The sequence below is a fragment of the Mirounga angustirostris genome, unplaced genomic scaffold, assembly GCF_029215605.1.
Source record: "Mirounga angustirostris isolate CCGP_5_RB_7025 unplaced genomic scaffold, mMirAng1.0.hap1 SCAF_2, whole genome shotgun sequence".
NCBI lineage: Eukaryota > Metazoa > Chordata > Mammalia > Carnivora > Phocidae > Mirounga > Mirounga angustirostris.
The window spans coordinates 6473322-6485619 of NW_026991710.1; positions in this window are offsets into that span (position 1 = coordinate 6473322).

A 12298-nucleotide genomic window follows, 5' to 3' on the forward strand; every position below is an offset into this window, starting at 1 on the left:
CCTGGAGGCTGGGAGTCTGAGATCCAGGCGTGGGCAGCGCTGGTTCCTTGTGAGGCTTCTCTCCTTGGCAGCAGACGATCATCTTCTCCCCGTGTCCTCACGTGGTCGTCCCTGTGCGTGTTGGTGTCCTGATCTCCTTTTGTTGTAAGGGCACCTGTCGTACTGGCTCAGGGTCCACCCAGATGACCTCATTGTAACTAATCACCTCTTTAAAAACCCCGTCTCCAAGCAGTCACATTCTGAGGTCCTGGGGGTTGGGGCTTGGGCCCATGAAATTTGGGGACACGTAATTCAGCTCATAACTGTCCCATAGAGCAATGAAGCATAAAAAGCTGTAGCCTCCAAGCCAGACAGGCCAGGCAGGGTTCCGACCTGGATCTGGTCACTTTCCAGCGACGAGTGAGTCATTTGCCTTCTCTGAGCCCCAGTTCCTGCCTCTGAGAAGTGAGGGTCACCAGGAGACCCCAGTGAGAAGCCTTCCTGTCTTTTGCAGCTAACAGCACGTGGTATACAGCACATGCTCCCGCTATGGGGGTCACCCAGCTTCCGGCTCCTGCCCCGAGCTGGTTGCGGGGGGGGCTCTGCAGACTTTCATCTAATCCCCTCCCCCAGCCCTGGGAATGAGGGAGGCACCCTTATGTGCTGCATGTTACCCGTGAGGAAACTGAGGCTTGCCGGGGTGGAGTGCTTGCTCAAGGTTGCACAGCTGGGGCTGGGCCTGCGTCTCGGGGGTGCCCGTGATCGGGGACTTGCTCATAAGCCCTCGAGGCCCAGCACGGAGCCTTTGTGGGACATACTGCATGTTGCACGGGAGTGACTTGAAATAGACAAGAAATCCGGCTGGGCGGATGGAAGGCCACCGCGTTCATTCTGTTCTCTGGGTCATCTTGGCTTCCGGAGATTGTTTTTGAACCTCTAACAATGCCCCTTGAATGTGAAATGGAAATCTTTTCCTAGCAAAAGACATATCCGTCCATGTGGAATGGAGGCCGGGCTGCCAACAGCTCAGGTTTCGTAGCTCCCCACTTCACCCCACGTAGAAGGAGAGGAGATTTATAAACGATACAGCTAATTGTGTTTTTCTACAAGATTAATTTTATTGTCCCATTATCTGCTCCTTCCGAATCCATTCAGGGGTGGATTATGTCTTCGCTTTCATCTCTGCAGCGTTCATTAATAATTGGGTCACCTTTTAGCCAGGAACCCTGGATGGCTCAGGCCAGGGAATCTTCCAGCCAGAACAGAAACCCTTAGCATGGGGGCGCCTGGGTGGCTCAGCCGTTGAGCATCTGCCTTCGGCTTGGGTCATGATCCCGGGGTCCTGGGATCGAGCCCCGCATCGGGCTCCCTGCTCGGCGGGAAGCCTGCTTCTCCCTCTCCCACTCCCCCTGCTTGTGTTCCCTCTCTCGCTGTGTCTCTCTGTCAAATAAATAAACAAAATCTTTGAAAAAAAGAAACCCTTAGCATGTTACAGTGTTCTCGGTGCTAATGTCAGGACTCCTCCGGGTCAGGGGAAACGTGCTTCCTCCATCTGTTGTCTGTTTGGGGTTTGCTAGATCACAAATCCTGTGTCTGGGGCACTTTTTCTCGTGAAACTTCACGACAGCCCATTGCACAGAAGAGGGGCCGAGGGTCGCCCCCCCAGGGACGGCCTGCCCCAAAGCCAGTGCTGCCCCCACCCTGTCCCAGGCAACAGTCCCTCCTGAGTTTAGAGAGTGGGAGGCACAATCTATAGAGATTTGTAGATTAGTGGTTGCCTAAGGCGTGGGTTAAGGGGGAGACAGGATGATGGCCAGAGTACAGAGTTTCTTTTGGGGGTGATGAAAATGTTCTAAAACTGATTATGGTGATGGCTGCACAACTCTGAGAAGGTACTAAAAAACACTGAATTGTACTATGCTTTCAGTGGGTACATTGGGGGTGTCTGGAAGGCGCAGTCGGTTGGGCGTCTGACTCTTGGTTTTGGCTTGGGTCGTGATCTCAAAGTCATGAGATCGAGCCCCGCATCCTGCTCCATGTTCAGCTCAGAGTTTGCTTGAGATTCTCTCTCCTCCCCGCTCTGCCCCTCCTGCTCTCTCTCTAAAATAAATAATAAATCTTTTTAAAAAATTAAATGGGTAAATTGTATGGTATGGGAATTATATCTCAATGAGGCATTTACCAGAAACAAAAATCAAGGGACCATATATTTATGGACTTACTTCTGAAATTTATTCTGTTCCACTGAACTATGTGCCTATCCTTTCACCAATACCACAATATTTTGATTACAATATTTTGATTGTTTTCAGTCTTTAAATCAGGTAGTGTCAGCCTTCAGCTTGGTTCTTCTATTTCAAAGTTGTTTGGGCTATTTTTGTTCCTTTGCTTTTCCATAGGATTTTTTTTCTTTTTCCATATACATTTTAAATCGGCTTGTTAATAACTACAAAAAAATCCTGCGCAGATTGATTGGGATGCATTATGTATCAATTTGGAGGGAATTGGCATCTTAACAGTATTGATTCTTCCAATCCATGAATACAGTATATCTTTCCACTTATTTAGATATTCTTTGGTTTCTTTCACTACTGTTTTTGCAATTTTAACATACAGGTCATGCACATATTTTGTTACGTTAATACCTAATTATTTATTTTGGGGGAGAGGAGTTGTAAATAGCACCATTTAAAAAATTTTAGTGTCAAAGAGTTTATTTTTAGTACATAGAAAAATATGATTGAATTTTGAATATGCCCCTATATCCTGTGGCCTTGCTATGTTTGTTATTTCTAGAAGCTTTTTCCTTTTTTTAAATTTTTTAAAAAGATTTTATTTATTTATTTGACAGAGAGAGACAGCGAGAGAGGGAACACAGCAGGGGGAGTGGGAGAGGGAGAAGCAGGCTTCCCGCTGAGCAGGGAGCCCGAGCGGGGCTCGATCCCAGGACCCTGGGACCATGACCTGAGCCAAAGGCAACACCTAACGACTGAGCCAACCAGGTGCCCCACTAGAAGCTTTTTCTATGTCATATGTAAACAGTGATAGTTTTATTTCTTCCTTCCTAATCTATATACCCTTTGTTTCTTTCTCTCACCTTATTGTACTGTCTAGGACTTCCATTATGATGTTGAATAGAAGTGGTGAGTGTATTTATCTTTGCGTTTTTCCCATTCTGAACATGGAAAGCATTCATTTTTCTACCATTAAGTGTGAGTTAGCTGTAGGATTTTTGAACATATCTTTTTTCCCAATTAAGGAAGTTCTATTCTATCCTAGTTTGCTAACAGTCTTTGGTTTGGGGCTTTTTTATTTTATTTTTTATCATGAATAGATACTGCTCTTTACCAAATGCTTTTTCTCCAACTGTTGATGTGATCTTGTAGCTTTTCTTCTTTAGTCTTTAACATGGTGGGTTATAAGTGATCCGTTTTCAAATGCTGAGCCTTCCTTGAATTCCCCAGATAACCCCACTTGGTCATAATACAGTATTATTCATTTTATGTATTACTGGAGTTGATTTGCTAATGTTTTGCTGATGTTTACAACTATGTCCATGAGAGATCTTGGTCTGTAACTTTTTGTTTTCTGTTTTTAACTTGTAATGTCTGGTTTTTGTATTAGGTATGCTGATCCTATAAAATGAGTTGGAAAGTGTTTTCCTTCTTCAGTTTTCTTGCAGAATAGTTGTTTCATCCTTACGTGTTAAGTAAAACAAGCCAATGAAGCCATGTGGGCCTGGAATTTTCTTTGTTCCACATTTTAAACATTGAAAGTCTGTAATAAATATAAGACTATTCAGGTTCTTAGTACATGAGTTGGTAGTTTGTAGATCTTGAACAGTTGGTCCATGTCGTCTATTACTGTCTGTCATCCCATCTTTCATTCTGCATACTGATAATACGTCTTCTTTCTTTTTTCTTGGTCAGTCTGGTCTAGAAGCTTCTCTCTCTCTCCCCCAACCAATAATGCTCCAGCCGCCAGACCTTCCCTTCTCCTCCTAAAACGCAGTAATGCTCCCCTGAGCTCAGTGCTTGCTGGTGTCTCTGCGTACATCCTACAAAGTTGGGGATCCTTGAGTTGGAAGGGCTCCCTAAGTGACCTCTGGTTGTGCTCCTTCCTAGGGGATGACCCTGGCTGCTTGAGTATGGGTCCCACTGGGGATTGAGCTCACTCGTCATGTCATTTCTCCTACTGTTGGCAACTATGCTAGTCATGGGCAATAATAGTTACTGCGCACCAACAGTGAGCACACGGCTGGGGTGGGGGGCGTGGAGAAGCCACACTGTCACTCCAGCAGCCACTTCCCTGGGCACTCCCCTCTGCTGAGCTCTGGCTTCTGCCTGGGTCTGTGCCCTGGAGCTCCAGGCTACCCAAATGCCCTCTTCTCTGTAACATCGTACCAGGCAATGCCTGTCGCTGGAGCCAGACTGCCCTAGGTCGCTAGCTGTGCGACCTTGCGGAAATTACTCAAACTCTCTGGGCCTTTGTGTCCTCATCTACAAAGTGGACCTGATCACAGTTTCTCCCTCTTAGGGACATTATGAGGGCTACACTGGAACCGTCATGTGGCTGGGACATAGTGAGACCTCGGTCGACACTAGCTCCAAGTTTTCAGATCGACCATCGGAAAGCACTTCTCCTGCCCCTGACCCGTGTTTGTTCTGGGCACTCTCAGCACCTCCAGCTCCTCTCACCTGACCTGTCCCTTTCTTTCCAACCTCCTACCTTCAAGGTCACGTGCTTGTTTATGATGTGTCCCTCCCACAGTGGTCTCGAACCGACTTGGGGGGATTCGGATGCTGTGAGTGAGGGGTGCAGATGCACTGCTTTGGGGGCACCAGGGAGGGGCAGCCAGGGAAGCTCCACAGGGGGCAGGGAGAGCATTCCAGAAGAAGGAGGTCACTGGCCCTTCTGAGCAGGTAGAGCAGGTGGGAAGGTGAGGAGCAGAAGCTGCAGAGGGGGGCAGGGGCCAAAGCAGGAGGGACCTGGAATGGCAGCTCTGGTCAGCTGAATAAAGGCCCCCTGGCGTTCTGGTCCAGATCGCTGGAACCTGTACCTGTCACTGTCTATGGCAAGGGGACATGCAGATAGGATTACACCAAGGCTCCTGAGGGGGACGATTATCCTAGGTTATGCAAGCAGACTCTAGCTGTGATTTCAAGTGTCCTTTGAAGAGGGAGGCTGAAGGGGATTTGACACTGAAGGCAGGAAGCTTCTGCTTCTGCGGATGGAGGGAGGGGCCACCCAGCCAAGGAATGACTCCCCTGGAGCCTCCAGATGGAGCACAGTCCTGCTGACACCTCGAGTTTGACCCATTGACACTGGGTTTGGATTTCTGACCTCCAGAATTATAGGAAAACTAATTTCTGTGATTTTAAGCCCCCCAGTTTGGGGTCATTTGTTATAGCAGCCCCAGGAAACTCATACACTGGGCTAAAGAGGTCTTAGCTTTCTCCAGGGGTCCCGTGCCCCAGTGAGGGGTGTGAGCAGGTGTCCTAGGAAAATCATGCTGGTGACAAGATGGAGGAGTGGTTCCCTTTGGGGGCTGGGCAGGTGCAGAGGGCTTGTATTCCGCAGGCGCACACATCACCCCTGCACCCCTCTGCCCAGGTGAGCTGCCTCTGTCCTCTACCAGCCCCTGCCAGAGCCACAGTCTCCCTCCCGCCCCACCTCCTGCACGTGTCCCCCCAGCAGCCCCATTTTTGTATGAGCTCCTCGCCGTCCCTCAGAGCCCAGCATGAATGCCACTCCACCCCAAGACATGGGCGCTGCCAGCCCCAGTTGACTAGTAATCTCTTCTTGCCCTGAGGGTGTGTCCGCACATTTGCTGAGCACTTGCTGCGTGCCGGACGCCGTTCCAAGCGCTTTGCACAGATCAGCAGGTTGACTCAAATGATGTCGCCAACATCCAATTATTTCTGACTTGTAAAAACAGCAACTTAATATGATTCAGCCTAAATACTTTGGTTAATCCTTAAGATAATTGTGTAAATTCGGTGCTATTTGCAAGGGAGGGAAGCCGAAACCTGTAAGAGTTAGGGGTCCATGCGGTGGCACAAAGCTCAGGGACTGGCTTCCCGTGGCTGCAGGAACAAACACCACAGGGTGCGGGGGCTTAAGGACAGGGATCGATTCTCTCACAGTCTGGGGGCCCAGGGCCCAGAGTCGGGGTGTCAGTGGGGCCGTGCTCCCTCCAAAAGCTCCAGGGGAGGGGGTCCTCCCTGCTCCTCCTACTCAAGCTCTGCCTCCTTCTCCCCGAGGTCTCCCTCCCACGACGACACTTGTTCCTGGATTTAGGATCCACCTGGATAACCCAGGATTATCTCGCCTGGAGATCCTTAACTTAATCCCATCTGCAAGGACCCTTTTGCCAAATAAGGCAGCATTCCGAGGATGCGGGGGTTCAGCCCACCGGCTCCTAAGTGGTGTCATGGCGTGTGGGGTGCTGGACTGGTGACCCCGTGCTCTCCCCCCCCGCCCCCCGCCCCCGCCCCCACCCACGCGGTGTTCACGCAGCAGCTGCCCAGCCCCCAGCCCCGGACCCCCCGTAATCCGCAGCCTCCCCCACACCCACACCTGACCCTCCACACGGGAGGTTTCTCTCACTCTTTCCATCTCTGCCCACGAGCCAAGTCTAAAGACATTCACTGCTTCTGGTCGAAGGATTCTAAAAGCCACGTGCGGTGGGGGGCACGCTGACAGGTGTGCAAGTCCCTGGTGGCAAGGACTTGATCGGCGAGCATTTGCTGGGCACTGTGGGGTGCTTTGGGCACAGGCGGACGAGGCCAGCTGGATTCTGACTCGGGGACCTCAGCTGCGGGGGGGTGTGCAGCCCGCACACCGTTAGCTGTGGTCTGAGGCGGAGGCGGCCCACCCAGGCGAAGAGGATGGGAGGTCTGAGGAGGCAGAGCATTTCTGAGGAGGAACCAACAGTCCGTGTCCTCGCTGACCTCACGGAATCTCCTCAGAGCTCATTTTTGGGAAGCATCATGATCCCCGCTTTGAGGATGAAGTTGTCCAGAGAGGGTAAGTAACTTGGTCAAGGTCACACAGCAGCAAGCAGTGAAAGCGGGTTTTGAACCCATGTCCCTTTGGCTCTTTTCTTCATGCCAAGGGGAGTGGACAGGATCTGGGAAAACTGTCATGGAGAAGGGGACAGGCGTACAGAGCTGGAAGGTTCGGGGTGCTCAGGGTATGTGGGTGGGGGGGCAGCCCCTGTCGGAAGCTTACCCCCACACTGCTCAGCATCCATGTTCCTGCACGTGCGTCTGCCAGTCCTGTGGTCCCCAGCCAGACCTGCCTCTGCCCTGGGTGGCATCCCCTGTGTTATTTCCTCACAGACAATCAACAGGGGCTGTAACCCACAAACTTGGCATTTGGGCTCTAGCCGTGTGCAAAGGGCTCAGCCCACTTCTGTGAGCTTCGAAGCAAAATCCTCCCTACAGAGAGCCAGGATCTTCCCTCCCAGGGGGACAAGCAGGGCCGGCAGAGGGGTCCAAACCGGGGATGACCAAGTCCTGGGGAAGAAGGTGTGGGGGTCACCCCAGCGAGCAGTCCCCCCTCCACCACAGGATGTGTTCAGCAGCTCGTGGGTGGCATGTCTTCCAACGTGGTGCTCTTTGTTCTGTGTGCATCACAACATCTAGCTGATTTAATCTTTCATTCAACCCCTAATTTAAGACGAGCTCATGGGATTCTCTGACAACCAACAAGGACGAAGCATCAACTCTGTCTTACGGAGAAGAACTGAAGCACACGGAAATTATCTAGCTGCCATCAGCCGGGGAATAAGGGGCATCACGGGGCCCCGGGCAGCCTGGCTCCACAGTCCTGACTCTTAACCTTGGCTAAACCTCTTCATTCGGTAACTTTTTTACATTACGTTACAAAATGCCCCAACTCTGCACGGAAGGGGGGCCAACACCCAGCTCTGCTCTTGGCCCACGTTCCAGGGAGCTTCCAAACCCCACAGGCACCCTGGCAGTGTCTTGGCGTGTCTGTCGACCTCAGGGTGGCTTTGGAACACAGACAGGTAGCATTCTGGCTTGAAATGATTGTTGCCCTAGGTGTCGGTAAAGCTCTTTGCAGACGCTTAGTTGACGGATTTCACAGCGACCCAACAGGTGGCAGAAGAAGCAAAAAGGCCCAATGGTCCAGCTCACCCCATCCCAGCAAGCCCAACCATATTTGGCAAAGCCTCCAGGCCCCCCGTGGGGCTGCAGGTGCTGCGCGGCCGGAGAGTGGTCAGCTGTACACGGTGGGCCTCCCTGGGACCGAGGAGTCCGGCTAACTGGCGCGTACCCACTCAACAAGCGCCGACCCGCTGTTTTGCTAGGTGCACCCTCCTTGGCATCTCTAATAGGACAGGAGGCCCCCCGAGCCTTGCTTGCGGATGGGGCCGGGGGTGCCAGCTGAACTGCCACTGCGGGGAGCCCACCCTCCAGGCTGCGTCACGTCTGGACCACAGGAGGGCCAGAGACTGTTCCTGGCTGCCTGGCTGGAAAGGAAAGAAGAGGCTCTCTGCTGCACGGACCTGGGGGAGGGGGAAGTCAGGACCACCGGGAGGGAGCGGGAGAAGAAGGAAGGCGATCCCCGTGCGTAGATGTCCTTCCACTAAAAAGCCCCACACCGCCAGCCTTTTGAGCTCTTGTCTTCTCTTTATAGCTTTTCTGTTCCCCAGCTTCCCTAGCGGGTCTCGCTGCTCTCAGACCAGCCTCCTGAGCATCGACAGCACCAGCTCCGGGAGGTCAAAGTGTAGGCTCTGGGGCCAGGGGCCTGGGCTCAAATCTCAGTGCTGCTATTTATTAGCGATGCGACCTCAGGCAAATGAATTAACCTCTCTGTGCTTCTGTTTCCTCGTCTCTCTCTCGAATAGGGATGATAACAAAATTCTGTGCTTCCTGAGGCTGTGGGAGGAATGAATGGGAATGAACACGGGAGAGCTCAGGGTCCTGCCTGTGGATAAAGAAAACTCCAGACACGGTCACCATCACCGCTCCGCAGCTGTTGAAGACTGGGAGCCCCACGGCCATGTTCACGGCACTCGGGCCTCAAGAGTATCAAGGTTTTTCTGTGAGGAGCTGGGAGGCCACAAGCAAGGTCACCAGCCTGCGGTATCTGGGTCTGTCAGACCCAGAATCTCTCGCGTTCTTTCTTTTTGGCAAACTCTGGTTTGTAGCCTATCCCACACAGGTGCAGTTCTCTGGGTGAGTGAGGTGCTGTCCCTCTGTGTGCACCTGTGTGTAGGTGTGTTGCTAAAGGACACCTGGCCTTGCCCTCCTGGGGCCGACAGACAGAGGGCCCTAGGGGCTGTGTGCCCCTTCACGAGCTCCGCGGGGAACGGTCCCGGGATGGGGAGGAGTGTCCCTCACTAGGCCATCCAAGGGGGGCCGTCCAGACAGAAGGTCACACCCGAGACCTCTGATGCTCACAGGATCTCAGCAGGTGCTGGGTGAGCCTTGGCGGATGCGGGTCAGCTTCCTGAGGCCACAAGGCAGCCTCATGCTCCAAGCCTCCCCAGCACGCTGCCTCCCAGCTCAGCACCCCACCACCAGCCCCCAGCACAGGAGGGGACCCTTGACTGGAACACATGCCAATAGCTGCAGAGGTGTTCATCCACTCATTCATTCACTGAACTCTCACCATGAGTCGGCCTGATGGGGGGCATTGGGACAGAAGGACCAGATGCAGCATATCCTCAGGGAGCTTCCGGCAGAGTCAAGAGACAGATAAAACACCCAGGGTCCCAGCCTCAGGGTCTGAGGCCCTTTTCCTCCTTTCTATTCCTCTCAGACCCTCAGGGATTCACTAAAAGGCCATGAGGGCACTTAAGTGAGTCTGGACAACCAGGACGTCTCCCTGTAGGAGGTGACACATAACTGAATATTGCTGGGCAAAGCCTGTGAGTCGGGCGGACCCTGGGGGTACTCGGTCCACTTCACAGAGCCCAGCTCCCAGCACCCCAGGGGGCCCTCCATGACCGGGGCACCTACCACCTCCTTCAACAGCCTCCCCTGGAGGCTGGCCGGGCTCTGCCAGGACCCGCCACCCGGGTCCTTTGCGACGCTGGGCCCTGGACAGTCTGGTCCCTTGCTGTTCCTCCTCAGCCACATGACTGGTCTCAAGAGTCACCTTTTCTGGCAAGCCGCCCCCCCCCCCCGTCACAGGACAAGGGGAGTCAGCTGCCCCCTCCTGCAAGCCCCCCTCGTTAGCGGGGGGACCATTCACGGGGAGGGGCCCACATGGCTCATGTCTGGAGGTCTGTCAGGCCTGGGCCATGGCAGGTGTGTAATCGACGCTGACAGAACTGAATTGGGTTAAAATGAAATCTACTGCATAGAAACGAAACAAATTCAATCATAAATTCAGGGGCTATAGGTATATGTCACGAGTTGAAAGCTGACTCCCCAAAAGAGCTGTCCACATCCTAACCTCAGAGAGCCTGGAAATGCAACCTTATTTGGCAAAAGGGGCTTTGCAGCTGGAATTACCTGGGTAGGTTCTAAGTCCAGGGTCAGCGTCCGCATGAGACACTCAGAGGAAGGACAGATGAGGCCGTGCAAAGTGGAGGCAGAGACAGGAGTGACGCGGCCACGAGGCCAGGAACAGTGGGAGCCACCAGGAGCTGGAAGAGACCAAGAAGGATTGTCACCTAGGGCCTTTAGAGAAGCTCGGCCCTGCAAGACATCTGGATTTCAGGCCTGTGGCCTCCGGGACCGGGAGAGAACACATTTCTGTTGGTTTGAGCCCCCGGTTTGTGGTGCTTTGTTCCAGCAGCCCCGGGAAGCGGATTCAGGTGTTGGACAAAGAACGTGAGCTATTTGGATTCAGACAACATCAATGTGCTCTGCGTCTTGCTCTCTTTGTCGGATTCTTAAACCCCGTCAGTCTTGGTTTCCCCATGAGGGCCCTAATTCCTATTTCTGATGGTCATTCCAACGAGTACATTAACCTGGAACTTCTTGGTCAGTCACCACATGGAATTACTGCTCGACAAACATTTAGCGGGTCTTTAGTATGGGCTAGCTCCGTGCTGGGCCCCCGTGAGGAAGTGAGAGTCCCTGCCCTTCAGGGATTCATAGCCTGGAGGAGGGGAAAGGGGGCCAAATGACTCATTTACTATGCAAGCAGGTGACAGCTGGGACGGGGGTGGCATAAAAGGTTGCAGAAGCAGAGGAAACTCCAACTCCCTTGGGGACAGTCAGAGAAAGGTTCACAGAGAAGATGGGAACTGATTTGGGTTTTGAAGGATGCGTAGGAGTTTTCTGGGAGTAAATAAACAAGCAGTGGAATTGGGACAGAGGGAAGAGCATCAGCAAATGTGCAGAACAATGGAAGAGCATGGCCTATGGCTGGCGGGGAAGGACGAGGCTGGGAAGACAGGGAAGCTGTCTTATCCTGGGCTGAATAGCATCCCCCTGAACTTTCCATCCACCTGGACCCTCAGAGCGCAGCCCCCTTTGGAGACAGGGTCTTTGCAGACCTCATTAGTTAAAATGAGATCATGCAGGATCCAGTAGGGCTGGGGTCCTTTTAAGAAGAGGAGAAGAGACAGACAGACGCAGAGCAGAAGGCCACGTGACAACGGAGGCAGGGATGGGAGTGGGACAGCCGCATGCCAAGGAACACCCAGAGCCACCAGAAGTTGGAAGAGGCCGGGAAGGATCCTCCCCTGGAGCCGACAGACAGGGTGCAGCCCCGCGTACATTGGTCTCAGGCCTGCAGCCTCCAGGACTGCAAGGGAGGACATTTCTGTTGTTCCAAGCGAGCCAGCTCGTGCTATTTGTTGTGACGGCCACGGGCAGATAACACGGGGCTGGCTCACGGCTGGGCAGGGGCGAGCGGGCAGGTGGAGGACCGGGTCCCCAAGGGGCCCCGGCCCGGGCTCTGCTCAGAGGCTGCGCACATGTAGATGGCTACAGAGATCCCACGACGACGCTGACCCCAGCCCTGCCTCTCAGAGCCCACTGACGACTCGGGCCAGTTTGTAAGCTCCCGTGCCTCGGTTCCCTCTTCTGTAAGTTGAGGGCACTGACAGGACAGGGCACCCCTCTGACACCCAGCAGTCGCGCAGAAAATGTTAGTCCTTTCCCGCTTTGCTGTTCTGAGCGTGGGCGCCAGTGTCAGACTGCCCGGGTGCACACTCCGGCTCTGCACGTTCTGAGCGCACTCTACCCCTTGGCAAGTCCCTAAGTGCCCTATGCCTCAGTTTCCCCGTTTGTAAACGGAGCTAGTACTCGTCAAACAAGACATAGTATGCAAAGCCCTTAGGATGTTCCCTGCTCCCAGGAAGGGCTCAGCAGAAAGCAGTTGGTCG